Raw genomic sequence first — 14,413 nt, 5'->3', positions numbered from 1 at the left:
AATAACATGTTGTATATAAACATTCATCTTTGGAGAAAAATCTGGAATATAGTTTGAAACCAAGTATTATGGCTTTTTTCCTTTTCTATTTATGTAAAATTTTCACAGAAAACTGTCAGGACTAGTAATAAGATGAACTATAAACACACTTTGTTTCATCCTTTTAAAAATGCTTATTTTATATTTAACACAAATCTTAATAGAACAATTGCATAGTACATCAATTATTGAATTCAGCTTTTTACCCCAGAAGACTGAGCAAATCTTGCTAAGAAGAGATAGAAGGGCACTGAATAGAAGCACACTGTTTTGTGAGAACAAGCACATAAGAACTTCCAGCCAATTTCCTTCCCAACATGCAATTATTTTAAAGATTGAATGTCAGCCTCAAAGTGAAAGAACAGGAGGAAATGAGCTCAACATTCTTGACAGACTCAGATGTTTAGAGATGTAGAGAAGTACCCTCCCCCGCTCAGGAGCAGTATCTCATTGCAGCACAAGGGAAGCCTGTGTGGACATGCTGCTCTCTTTGATGCTGAAGGGAAAGAATGCTTCAGTTTCTCTATTTCAGTCACAAGGAATTTTTTTTTTCAGTTGCAGCCAACACAGATGCTGTGTTATGAAAATGCAGAAGAAAGAATGTCCTGGAGAAATCAGTGGTAATGTCAAGAGAACACCAACAAAAACCAAACAAAACAAATGCTGTTCATTCTCTAACTAGGACAAAATGAATAAGCAAGAAGCCCCCTTTCCCCATGTCACCATTTTGTTTCAAACAAACAAAGAGAAGTCTGTTTTGATAGAGTTAACTTTGAAACATGTCATTGCCTCCAAGCTAAGGTCTATTATTGACAATTGTTCTTTGCGAATGCTTAAAATGTTACCATTTCTCTTCAATTTCATGATTGGCAAAACTAGCTGCTGCCTAGTAACTCCAATTTTTCGTGACCTTAAAACTCCTTTAATATCTAATCATAACAGTCTTAATTTTCAAGCCCGAATTTATTCAATTCAAAATCCTAAATTTGTGTTTGGAGAGACACAGTGATGTGACACTAGAAACATTTTTAACCCTCTTGATTGACAAAACATTTGTTTAACAACTCCAGTGAACTCTGTCTTCTGCATGGAGTTGCATTAATGAAAAAATTGATTTTCAGAATTTTATTTTATGCAGTAATAATAGCTACTAAAATCTATAAAAATATTCTTTTTTTGTCCTAAAGTCTTTGCAACTTCTTTTTTTATTTTCTATATTCTTTGTTTACATTCCAAATGATTTCCACTTTTCCTGTTCCCCCTTCCCCATAAGTTCCATAAGACCTCTTCCCTCCACCCATTCCCCAATCAGCCCCCTCCCCTTTCTCTGTCCTGGTATTCCCCTATAATGCTGGATCAAGCCTTTCCAGGACCAGGGACATCTCCTTCCTTCTTCTTGGGAATCATTTGAGATGTTAATTGTGTCTTGAGTATTCAGAGCTTCTGGGATAATTAATATCCACTTATTAGTGACTGCATTTCATGTGTATTCATTTGTGATCAGGTTACCTCACTTAGGATGATATTTTCCAGTTCCAAACATTTGCCTAAATATTTCATGAATTCATTGTTTTTAATTGCTGAGTAGTATTCCATTGTGTAAATATACCATATTTTCTATATCCATTCCTTCATTAAGGGACATCTGGGTTCTTTCCAGCTTCTGGCTATTATAAATAAGGCTGCTATGAATGTAGTGGAGCATGTGTCCTTATTGCATGCCGGGAAATCCTCTGGGTATTTGCCCAGGCGTGGTATAACAGGGTCCTCTAGAAGTGTCTGAGGAAACGGCAGACTGATTTCCAGAGTGGTTGTACCAGCTTGTAATCCCACCAGCAGTGAAGGAGTGTTCCTCTTTCTCCACATCCTCACCAACTGTCTCCTGAGTTTTTAAACTTAGCCATTCTGACTGGTGTGAGGTGAAATCTCAGGGTTGTTTTGATTTGAATTTCCCTAATGACAAATGATGTTGAACATTTCTTAAGGTGCTTCTCAGCCATTCCAAATTCTTCAGGTGAAAATTTTTTGTTTAGCTCTTTACCCTATTTTTTTAATAGGGATATTTGCCACTTTGGAGTCTAACTTCTTAAGTTCTTTGTATATATTTGATATTAGTCCTCTGTTGAATGTAGGGTTGGTAAAGATCTTTTCTCATTTTTTTGGTTGCCATTTTGTCTTTTTGACAGTGTCCTTTGCCTTACAGAAACTTTGTAATTTTTTGAGGTCCCATTTGAAGTTCTAGCTAGAGCAATTAGACAACATAAGGAGGGATACAAATTGGAAAGGAAGAAGCCAACCTATCATTATTCAGAGATGATATGATAGTATACTTAAGTGACCGAAAAAACTCCACCAGAGAACTCCTACAGCTGATAAGCAACTTCAGCAATGTGGCTGGTTATAAAATCAACTCAAACAAATCCGTAGCCTTCCTATACTCAAAGGATAAGCAGGCTCAGAAAGAAATTAGAGAAATGACACCTTTCACGATAGCCACAAACAATATAAAGTATCTTGGTGTGACTCTAACCAAACAAGTGAAAGATCTGTATAAGAACTTCAGGTCTCTGAAGAAGGAAAATGAAGAAGACCTCAGAAAATGGAAAAATCTTCCATGCTCATGGATTGGCAGGATTAATATAGTAAAAATGGCCATCTTGCCAAAAGCAATACACAGATTCAATGCAATACGCATCAAAATCCCAACTCAGTTCTTTATGAGTTAGAAAGAGCAATTCTCAAATACATCTGGAATAACAAAACAAAAAAACAAAAAAACAAAAAAAACAAAAAACCCCCCAAAAAACAAAACAAAACAAAACAAAACAAAAAAACAAAAAACAAAAAAAAACACCCTTGATAGTTAAAGCTATTCAAACAGTAAAAGAACTTCTGGGGGAATCAGTATCCAGACCTCAAGAATACCAAAGTGTTGATGTTTCAATCTGCTTATAAGGAGAAACAAAATAATCATGGGAGGCAGAGGGATGGAGGGACCTGGGAAAGACAGAGAGGAGGGGAAGCAAAAAGGCAAAGCAGGATCAGGTATAGAAAATGACAAGAGAGAAATCCAGAGGGCTAGAAAATTAATAGAAATATATAGCAGTGGGGGAGAGGGAAACTGGGGTTAGCCATTAGAAAGTCCCAAATGCCAAGGAATCAAGAGGTTCCCAGGACCCAATGGGGATGACATTAGCCGAAATACCCATCAAAGGGCGGGGGATAGAATCTGTAGAGATCACCTCCATCAGATAGGCACGACTCACAGTTGAAAGATGAGGCCACCCTCCCATCTCAAAATTTTTTAACTCAGAATTGTTCCTATCTAAAGGAAATGCAGGGATAAAAACAAAACAAAACAAAAACAAAAACAAAAACAAAAAACAAAAAACAAAAACCCCACAAACTACAACCACCACAACAACAAATGATGGAGCGGAGACTGAAGGGAAGGCCATCCAGAGACTATTTGACATATGGATCCATCTCATCTGCAGACACTGTACCCAGACACTATTGCAGACAGGAGGCTGGTATAGATGTTCCCTAAGAGACTCTGTCAGCACATGGCTAATACAGACACAGATACTCATAGCTAACCATTGGATTGAGCCTGGGTACCTCAATGGAAGAGGTAGGGGAAGGACTGAAGGAACTGAAGGGGATTGCAACCCCAGACAAAGAACAACAATATCAACTAACTGGACTCCCCAGAGCTCCCAGACAATAAACCCCCAACCAAAGAGTATATAAGGAGGGTATCCATGGGTCCACCTATATATGTAACACAGAATGGCCTTATCTGGCATCAACAGGAATGAGGTCCTTGGTCCTGAGGAGGCTTGATGCACCCTGACACACACTGCCAAAGATAAACCAAGTATTTGCCATGCTCTATATTTCACTTTAGAACTTCAAAGAATGTTTTCATTTTTGATTCTCTTTATTTGTATGTAAGAGTATTTGCCTGCCTGTAAATTTGTAGTTTGAAATAAGAAAACTTTACATTATAACCTATAACTGGGTAGAGAGTGAGTGCAATATATTCTGAATCTGAGGCATCTAGCAATGAGATGCTGGCATTATGGTAGCTGTTGCCCATATAAAATGTCACTCACATGCTCCTGGTTTAAGCATGTCTTGCTCATTTCTGGCACTAATTTAGGAGGCTATAGAGACTATGAGAAATGGCCCTGTCAGAACTGGAGGCCTTAGAAATGAAAGGCATGCAACTCCTTAGCTCCTCCAGCTCTGTGTTCTGTGTCAGGAGCAACATCAACAGTGACAGCCAAGCCCTCCAACTACAGCACACTGCCATGTTTTCCCTGCTTGCAAGACTTTCACCTTCTGAAATTGTGAGCCCTCAAACCTAAAGATCTCACTTCCTACAGGATGTTATGACAGACATTCTGTCCCATCCAAACCAAAGTAGTCAATTCTTAAGCATTTCAACAATGGTATTGGAACATGTGGAGCAAGGTCAGGAGTTTGTAAATATATGAGCTTGCACATTGTGTTCATGTTAGAAGTCAGAGTGCCTTTGATCTAGGAAATCATGGATAGAATATTGAAAGTACCACTGGTAGGACAATGAGAAAATTTCAGCAAAACCAGTACTTTATCTTATCTCATTTATGTTTATAATTGTAAGTTTCATTACATACCAGCTACTGCTGTGAGATTCTGCCTGGACTATTGTGTCTTTTCACATTGCATCTAGGATCTATGAATCCTTCCTCTCTCTGACTTCTCACACAACAATGTGAAAGACCTAAAGAAGTTGAGAAACTGCCTTATTTCCCCCTAACTCATTTGTCTGCTCATTCTGATATTTTAAATGTGTAAGGAATTTTAGAATTTTATTAATTTTTGTACAAATGACTCAATACTTCATGAAATATATATGTATGCATGTGAACACATGTTTTTATCAATTCATGATAGTTCTTTTATTTATCTTTTTACTTGAAAATTTCTCTAACAACATTTCTCTTCGGCAGTTCAGCTTGTAAAAAATCTTCCCTTATATTGGATACTCTATTTCCCAATGCAACATATATAAGATGATTTCAAAGTTCATTCTGTTAAAGGGGCAATATTCACTTTTATTTCTGCCCATTGGTATATAATATTCACACTTCCCATTTTGTTTAGTGTGAAGAGTTCCTTTTACTTTTAATTTTCAGATGTTGGATGTTAATTTGTTGAAATATGATTCACCTAGGTTTATTCTAATTGAGATTAGTTTGGTTTTTTTGATTGTTATGTTGATGCTTTTCATTAAATCTGGCAAGTCAATGAATTTACTTTCTTAAATAATTTACCTTCAAATATGTATATTTCTGTCTCTGGAATATGACTTCATATTATACTAACCCACATACCTCTCTAACTGTCTTTGGTCTTTGATCAGAGTAAGTAAATTCAATTGACTTTCTTTCAAATTATTTATATGTCACTCAGTCTTTTAAAAATTCCATCCAATCAATATGTGATATAAGTCATGTAAACTTTTCTGTTCTAGACATTTAAACTTACAGAAAGTTATTTTATAGATGTAATCTTTGGTTCTATTGGTAAAGGTTCTCATCTGTACTCGTTAAGTACTATTTATTACTGATAAATTGAGAGAATTGAAATTATGTCAAGTTAAAATTTGAATTAATGATTGACAATTTAACATATAAATGGAAAATCATAGAGACCAAGGTAGGGGGTACTTATTTAGTGGTTTATCAAATTTGTTCCCTGGCATGGACAAATAATTTGAAAGACTGAGAAAGACAGAAAATGCAGACATAAATGAAGGAAATAATAGAAGAATTTTATACCTTCAGAATAGAAAATCCCTTCAGTACTCCTACCCTGAATTCTAGTTGTCAGCTAAATATATGATGACTTAGCTATTGCACAGGGGCCTTGGTCTCTCTCTTTCCTCTAATGGTCTGTTTAGGCACCTGCCTCCACGCATGCTTTCTTGCCTATTCATCTTGCAGTGTTTTCTAAGAAGAAAAGACTAAGAGTGCCTGCTTTTGATTTGCCTGTCTATTACATCTCGCTAACTCGTTTTCAGTTCAAATCAGAAAGACCGTATGATATTTCCATATGAGTATATATACTCAAATATGTATTAATTCCTTCATACAGGAATGTTCATATTCCACTCCTCTAGCAATTTTCAGATACACACATTATTGTTGGCTGTTGTAAAATCCAATACAACAGTAGCAATTCATTCACTTTCCTAATATTAATTTTGTACTCTGCCTCTCAAATATGCCACCAACGATCCCATACCTCCCATCTCCATCCCCGCCTATTCTGCTATAGACATGCATTCAACATAACCCTGGGGTCAACCTTTCTACATTGCCTGTGAGTACAGAAAATAATGTTAATCATTCTGTATCTGAATGCTTCTCTTAACCTGATATGTTATATGTTCATTTATCTTTCTGTAAATCAGTGACTCCTCAATCTATATGCTGGATAGTGATGAATGTATAACCTGTTTTTTAATTTTACTTACCTACACTCTTTTGAGGTGTGTTCTTTGCAAATATTCCCTAATACTCTATGATTTGTCTCTTCATTATGTTTTTCATACAAAAATCTTTTAATTAAGCATAGTCCTACATATCTGTTTTTGTTTATATATTTGGTTTATACATTTATTTTGGTAACACCTTTAGAAACCTTATACAAGACAAACAGAAACCACAAAACTACCTCAAAAAAGTCTTATACAATTTAGTATCATGAAATTTTGTCTATGAAAAGTATCTAAACAACTCGCTCATTTGAAATAAGATAAGGTGCATGCTTTTGATCTCAGGGATAATTTCTTGATATTTGATAAACAATGGAATTTTTATGTGAAATATATTGAATATTTTTAGTAATTTAAGAAATATGATCATTTTGAGAACATTAAATATTCTAACCCATGGATACAGGAAACCTATCTATTTACTTCTTCTTTAATGATTTTCATCAAACCTCACAGTTTTAGTATTGCTAGCTTTCACCTATGTGCTTAAATTTATTCCTAGAGCCAGGCCGTGGTGGCACAGGCCTTTAATCCTAGCACTTGGGAGGCAGAGGCAGGTGGATTTCTGAGTTCGAGGCCAGCCTGGTCTACAGAGTGAGTTCCAGGACAGCTAGAGCTACACAGAGAAACTCTGTCTCAGAAAACAAAGCAAAACAAAAACAAAAACAACCCCCCCCCAAAAGTTTATTCCTAGATATCTAATATTTTTGGTCACTGGAAGTAGTCTTATTATATGATTTTTTTCAAATAGTTGATTATAACAACATAGAAATAAGCTAAACTTTATATGTAGATTTGTATTTTGCAACAGTGCTATTTCATTATTTCTAACATCTTCTGGTGGAATTTTTAATTTTCTGATTTGGAACATTTTCTGAGACAAAGTCTCATTTCACCCAGGGTGACTTGGAACGAACTGTATAGATGAGGATGCATTCGGTCCACAGTTGAGGTCACAGATGTATGCCAGTATTCCAGGGAAGATTTTAGATATATAATGTCATGCTGTATGTAAAGCACGTACATTTTGACTTGCTTCTTTCAAAAATGAATGTGTTTCTTCCTCCTGTTCCCCTCACCTATCTTCTCTTCTCGGGACTTTATGATCTAACTTGAAGAAATGTGATAAAATCAATATGTATGTCATGCATCATATTTTAAAGGAAAACACTTTTTTCTTGCTATGAATTTCATGGCTTGTTTCTTTTTTCTATAGTTGATAAGAAAGGAACACTCCCAACAATTCACAATAACACAAAAGCACAACACATTTTTCTTCTGATTATGTGTAGGATATTGTCAGCTTAGGTTGATGCTTCTTTGGAGGAAATCCCAGGAATATAATGCATTATCCAGAGCTTTAAACTTGGTAGGAGGCAAATACATACTTCCTTGTCTATATGGTAGAGTCTGAAAAGGCTTGAGTTTTGGTTTCCTGCAAGTGAATCTCTTTAATGTTATTCTATAGAGCTTAGTTCTTCCTCCTGAAGCCAAACTCCCCAAGGCCTCAGCTGAATGGCAGACATTTTGTTGGACAGCACTTTTCCAATCTTAGGGAGTCTGAAGCATATGTTTGTCAGCATGGCTTCCCTAAGAATTGTTCAAGCCTGCACAGTCCTGTACCATTATGAACCCCTCAGAAGCAACTAATGGTTGACCGTTTGGTGCTCTGATGCTGGTCTTACAAATCTACCAAGATTCACTAACAAAAATGTTACAAAGCTTAGCAGTCATGTCATCTTTCTTCAGCTCAGGTAGGTACAGTCTTGGAGTTCCTGAATCTTCATCAGACAGAACTTTCCAAACTTGGGATTCACCAGATTTCTTTCATAAAGAAATTCACAGTGTGAAAAGTATCATATATAATATAATTTACTAATTTTCTCATTGTTCACACTGGTTTTACCAATTTTTGAAAGAATTAAAAAATACGGATTCTTTCTGAAGTTCCAATTACATTGTTTCCAGACATACCCATCAGATATTCCAAATATTATAGAAGTGGTGTTAATATACTCAACTTACACACTATAGACTAGTATAGTGTGTGGTGTTTGTGTGTGGGGGGAGGGTGACCATTGGAAGATTGTCTTTAATGATGATTATTCCTACTTGCTTACAGTTTATCTAATTCACCCAATTCAGTAATTTATTTCAAACCACAATTTAATATTCTGACATTTCTGATCAACAATGCAGTTGGCTGAAACTGATAAACTCTGTAGAATCAGCTGTATGACCTTCTGATAGCAGGGCTGAGTGGAAGCTACAGTTTGCTGACCCTGCTCATAATTAAGAGACATTAACAGAGCACAAAATCATAGCCTAAGCAAGCAGACTATCTAACGTTGTAAATATAGTTTGCAGTTAGTGCATGTTGCAAGATATTTCCTACCCATTCACATTGAGGCATTGAGAGGCCAGTGATTGGAGGGGAGAGAGGAGGACCTAAGAGAAGTGAGGGGAAGAAAGAGAGGCTCAGAAGATGACAGGAATGGAGCAGAGAGGGAGACACAGGTATTCAGATGGCTTCTGAGGTATTTCAGGTGTTCTGGACAGATTAGAAATACCGGGATAAGACATTATCATTGAAAATTGGCATTATAAAATTGGGAGTTTCTCATACATAAATATATTTGGTTAACTATTCAAGTTTAAAAGTTGCGCTTTACCTGATACTTGGAAGGAGTGGGTGCTGGGCCAAATCCTGGGACTCCCATTGTTTACAGAGTCTATGATGGAGAGGAAACCCAGCTGGGATGCTGTGAGAGCTAGCTGAAAGAGATTGGCACAGCAGCAACTGTGAGAGTCCCCTGAGCTGGACCCACTGGGACTTAGTACAGAGGCCTGGCAGAATGGTACCGTTTTTAATAATTTTACAATTATTTAATACTACAATTGTGTATTAATTTCACATCTAAAAACAGTTGAAATGCTAAGATGCAGCATTTTAAACTGAGAATAGTCTATGTAAAGTGATATACATCCAGGCTTCCCTCCCTGGGCCAGATCATCAGCCTGGCCCATACCTGCCTAAGCATTGCAGCAAAGAAAGCAAAGACTTTACAAAATTCAGTGAAAATGAAGACACATCATACCCAAACTTACGGGACACAATGAAAGCAGCATTATCAGGAAAATTCATATCACTAAGGGTCTTCAGAAAGAAATTGGAGAGATCCCATACCAGCAACTTTACAGCACACCTGAAAGCTCCTGAAAGAAGCAAAAATGTTCAAGGGGAGTAGAAGGCAGGAAAGCATAAATTAGTGGCCGAACTCAATCAGTTAGAAACAAAGAGAAAGACACAAAGAATCAGCAAAACTAAGAACTGATGCTTTGAGAACATCAGTGAGCTAGACAAACCCTTAAGCAAGTACAGAATATTTAGGAAATAACCTACAAACTTGTTACAAGAGGTGTAACAAGCAGGAATGCAGGAAGTGAGGAGGCTTTAATGGAAGTGAGAAGGCTTTGATTCCATGTAAGTGGGGGTGGGGAGATAATCAGGACAGGCAGAGGGAAGGAGGAAGGAACCTGGCTGGGAGAGGGGAGGGGGAGGTGAAAGGGGAACAGGATCAGAAATCATGGGGGGAAGGGACAGGAGAGAAGCCCAGAAGGCCAAGAGAATGAATGAAAAAAAAAAGTATCCTTGGGGAGTGTGAGGTGGAGGGGCCCTCTAGAAATTACCAGAGGTGAGACATTCTCAGAACTCAGTGGCTGTGACCTTAGCCAAAACGACCAACATTGGAGAGCAGGAAGAGTCCACTTCAAGTGGATAAACAGTGCCTCAATTGGAGGGACAGGATTACTAACCCACAGTCAAAATTCCTGACCCAGAATTGTTCCTCTCTAAAAGAACTGCATGGACAAAAATGAAGAAGAAACTAAAAGAAAGGCAGTCCAGTGACTGGCACAACTTTGGATACATCTCATGGAGGCACACTAAGGCCTGATACTACTATGCCATATGATGTGCTTATAGACAGGAGCCTTTCATAGCAGTCCTCAGAAAGGTTCTAGAAGCAGCTGACTGAGACAGAAGCAGATACTAATACCCATCTACTGGACTGAAGTCAGGGACCCCTATAGTTTAATTTGGGGAAGAATTGAAGAAGCAGAAAGGGAGAGCGACCCCATAGGAAGAACAACATTCTCAACTAACCCAGACCCCAGGGAGCTCCCAGAGACAGAGGCCCCAACCAGGAGCATACATGGGCAGGTCTGCAGCCCCTGGCACATATAAAGCAGAGGTTTGCCTGGTCAGGCCTCAGTGACAAAAGATGTGCTTCAGGAGACATGAGCCCCCAGAGGAGGAAAGAGGGGGAGGAGTGGGATGAGGAACTGTGGAAGGGGGACTCGGGGGAGCAACAAGTGGAATGTAAAAAAAAAAATAATTAAAAAAGAAATTTATACCCTAAGATAAAATTCATCTTTTAGTACTATGAAGCTAGCCTAGCATGTTTTATGCATTACCATTCATATATTTTATATATAGTATTTCTTATAACTAGGATTCATGGTGCCTTTAAGTGTATACAAGTCTTTTTATTCTATGTTGTTTTATTAATTGCTTCATTATTTTATGTAAAATATGTGTTTGTACTGAGGACTAGAGGTGTTAAAATTTATTAGCTACCACATTGCTTTATATAGCTTTGTAAATAAACCAAGTCCAATAAAATAAGATAATTTTAAATATTTTTTAAAATTTTTCCAACAATAATAATCTTCCCACTTCATCTTAGTGAAAACAATGTAGTCTTAACATTTCATGTTTACATTTCAGATAACTGCCTTATGTTTTGAAAATTGGTTTGATTCTAGCTTTCCAAAATAAATTAGATTTTCCTATGTATTTCACTCAACATAGTACGTGTTTCACATAAGATGTTAGAGTTTAAGTATTAAAATATTTAGCTAAATAATATAAATAAACTCAGTTTTTCAAAATGTGAAGGAAGATGGGAAAGATATTTGAATACATTTACAAAATTGTGGATATGTCTCCTGGTATCACACTAATGTGTGTGAAATGGTGTGACACTTCTTGGTAGCACACCTCACTGCTGCACTGTAGAGTCTGAAACCATACTGTCATTCCTGCTCTACACTGAAATCCATTTGCCTTTCTTGTACTTCTCTTTTATGTCACATGCTGTATTGTCAAGCTTTGTCATCTGGATGGTGTTAATGTTATGTTCCTATACACCAAATTAAGATCCTTTAACATAATTAAATACCCAGAAGCTATTTGTATACTAGAAAACTATACTTTTATAGATTGCATTTATTTATAGGAAAATAGAGTTCTTTTGGTACTGTGACATTTCCTACTGGAGCTTAAAATTCCAACATGGCACTATTATTTTACCCTTTATGTTCTTAAATAAAAATGGAGAATTGTTCCTATAAATAATGCAGAGCACAGTAAATTCTTTAATGTGCTCATATCAGGATAAAAGCATTAATGGTCATGGGAACTATTCCTTTAAACTTGTAACAACAAAGAAATTATGTACATAATGAAAGCATTCTTTTTTTTGATTGATTTTGCTTAGTTTTAATTTGTGGATTGTAACCTGATTAAGTAACCGAATGGGGCTTCAGGAAAACTTAGCAACACTGAAAGTTTTCTGGGATACTACTTATCAAAATTAACTCAAACAAAATGCAATAGGAATGAGTGATGTGGTTCCCTGAGTAGTAAGGTGTGTGCTTTTCTTACAGCTTTGGTTTTGGACACAAAGCCTGTGTGCATTTCAACAAGTTATGAAGCATCATGAACATTGCCTTGAGCTACTTAGTTTACATTTAAGGCTATTACATGTTAAGATTAGCTTCAGATTTTGTACAAATAAAGCCTTGTAATTTTGCAGAAACATAATGGTAAAATTATAGAAAAATTTAATAGTTTTTCTTCTGTTATTCCTCAGAATGTAAGGATTAAAATAGAACATATTTTGTTTCTATTGTGTTTGACTATTTGATTTCATAAGCTGTGACAGCTCAAAACATAGGTCTAGTCAAGGACTTTGTGTAAATAATTTCAATCTCTTAAGATTTACAAGAATTGATAAGTGGAGCTGCATGAAGTTAAAAATCTTCTCTGCAGGAAAGAACTAGGTGAAGAGGGAGTCTCCACAATGGAAGAAAATGTTAGCTCTTTATGCATTTGGCACAAATCTAGCATCCAGATCACAGAGCTAAACAACTTAAATGCCAACAAAGTAATCCAATCAATAATTGAACTAATGAAGTGATGAGACAGTTTTCAAAAAATATAATCCAATTGGCAATAAATACTTGAAAAAGATGTTAAAAATATTTAGACATCATCAGAAGAATGGAAAGTAAAACTCAATGAAGGTTCTATTTGGTCCCAGCCTGAATGCTTGTCATTCCAAATACAGTTGACAAATTTTCTGATGAGGAAGTGGGGTGGAGAAGAACTCTTATACAATAGGTAACTGGCTACAGAAATAAGATCTAAGGTTTTTCAAAGCCTAAAAGTAGAACTCTTACAGGACCTGCTCTCCCACTTCTAAACCCCAAGGATAGAATCAGTCTGGCCAGCTTTCATGAAATCAATGAAAAAAATGGGGTGATAATTCACAATGGAGCTTTAGTCAAGTATGAAAACAACTGAAAATATACCGGAAGATGGGTACAATAGAATTCCTCAAACTGAACAAAAATAATAAGCTAAGAAAGACAAATATTGTCTAAATCAGTGCAAAATATCAGGATTTAGAATGATAAAATAGCAAAGTGGTGAGAATTTGTGTGTGGGGTTTATGTAGGTATCAAAAGTAAAATCCTCACACATATTAATTAATTAGATCTTAAATATGTGCCATATAGCTAAGAAATTTAAGTTTCTAACTTAAATAAATATTTATATTTTTAAAACCCACAAATTAGGTCAATAAACATTTATATTTTTAAATTTCATATAGCAATAATCTGAGCCTATTTTAATTCATAAGACATATAGATCTGAGATTTCTGGTAAATCAGTGGAATTATTGAAGGAATGAAAAAATAACCTATTTTATGTAAAGATGAAACTGTGTTTTAAGATTCTAATTAAACATAAATTAAAGAATTAGACCTTAATTTTTAAGTTCAAATTTCTGTGACCCACACATGCCTATTGGATTATATGCCGTATTACAGGGCAGTACTTCAGAGTCAAGAAAAAAAAAACAGAACACAAATTTGCAAATATAAATGGCAACTCACTTTTAAATACTGACTCTGAATATGATGTACAGGAATCATATTACAGAAAGAAACTTCAACCATTAACAATATCCAGTAAAAAGAAACATTAGTTATTCCCATTAAAAGCCACCCTGCAGATGATTTAAACCAAAATGTATCAGTTACTTCTGCTGGGATTCTATGGATGACCTAGTAAAATGTACTTTCTTTCCTTACTTCATATTTGAAATGTGTGTTTATGTGAAGGCAGAGGAGAGAGAGAGACAGAGAGACAGAGAGACAGAGAGACAGAGAGACAGAGAGACAGAGAGACAGAGACAGAGAAGCAGAGACAGGCAGAGAGACAGAGACAGAGAAGCAGAGACAGGCAGAGACAGATAGAGGCATACACACACAGAGAGGCAGGGACAGACAGACAGAGATTATTGTTGAAAGAATATTATTTGTGTATTATTTCCATATTTGAATTTTAACACGACCCTTATGCTATTTCACACCATCAACAAAAATATGATACACATTCCCTCACAGATTGCTCAGAAAGCTAAATAAAAATGACCCACTGGGCTGGAGATAGTAAGCAGCAGGACTGTGAAT

This window comes from Apodemus sylvaticus, chromosome 9 (genome assembly GCF_947179515.1).
Source record: "Apodemus sylvaticus chromosome 9, mApoSyl1.1, whole genome shotgun sequence".
Taxonomy (NCBI): domain Eukaryota; kingdom Metazoa; phylum Chordata; class Mammalia; order Rodentia; family Muridae; genus Apodemus; species Apodemus sylvaticus.
Note: the sequence above shows the minus strand (reverse complement) of the source record.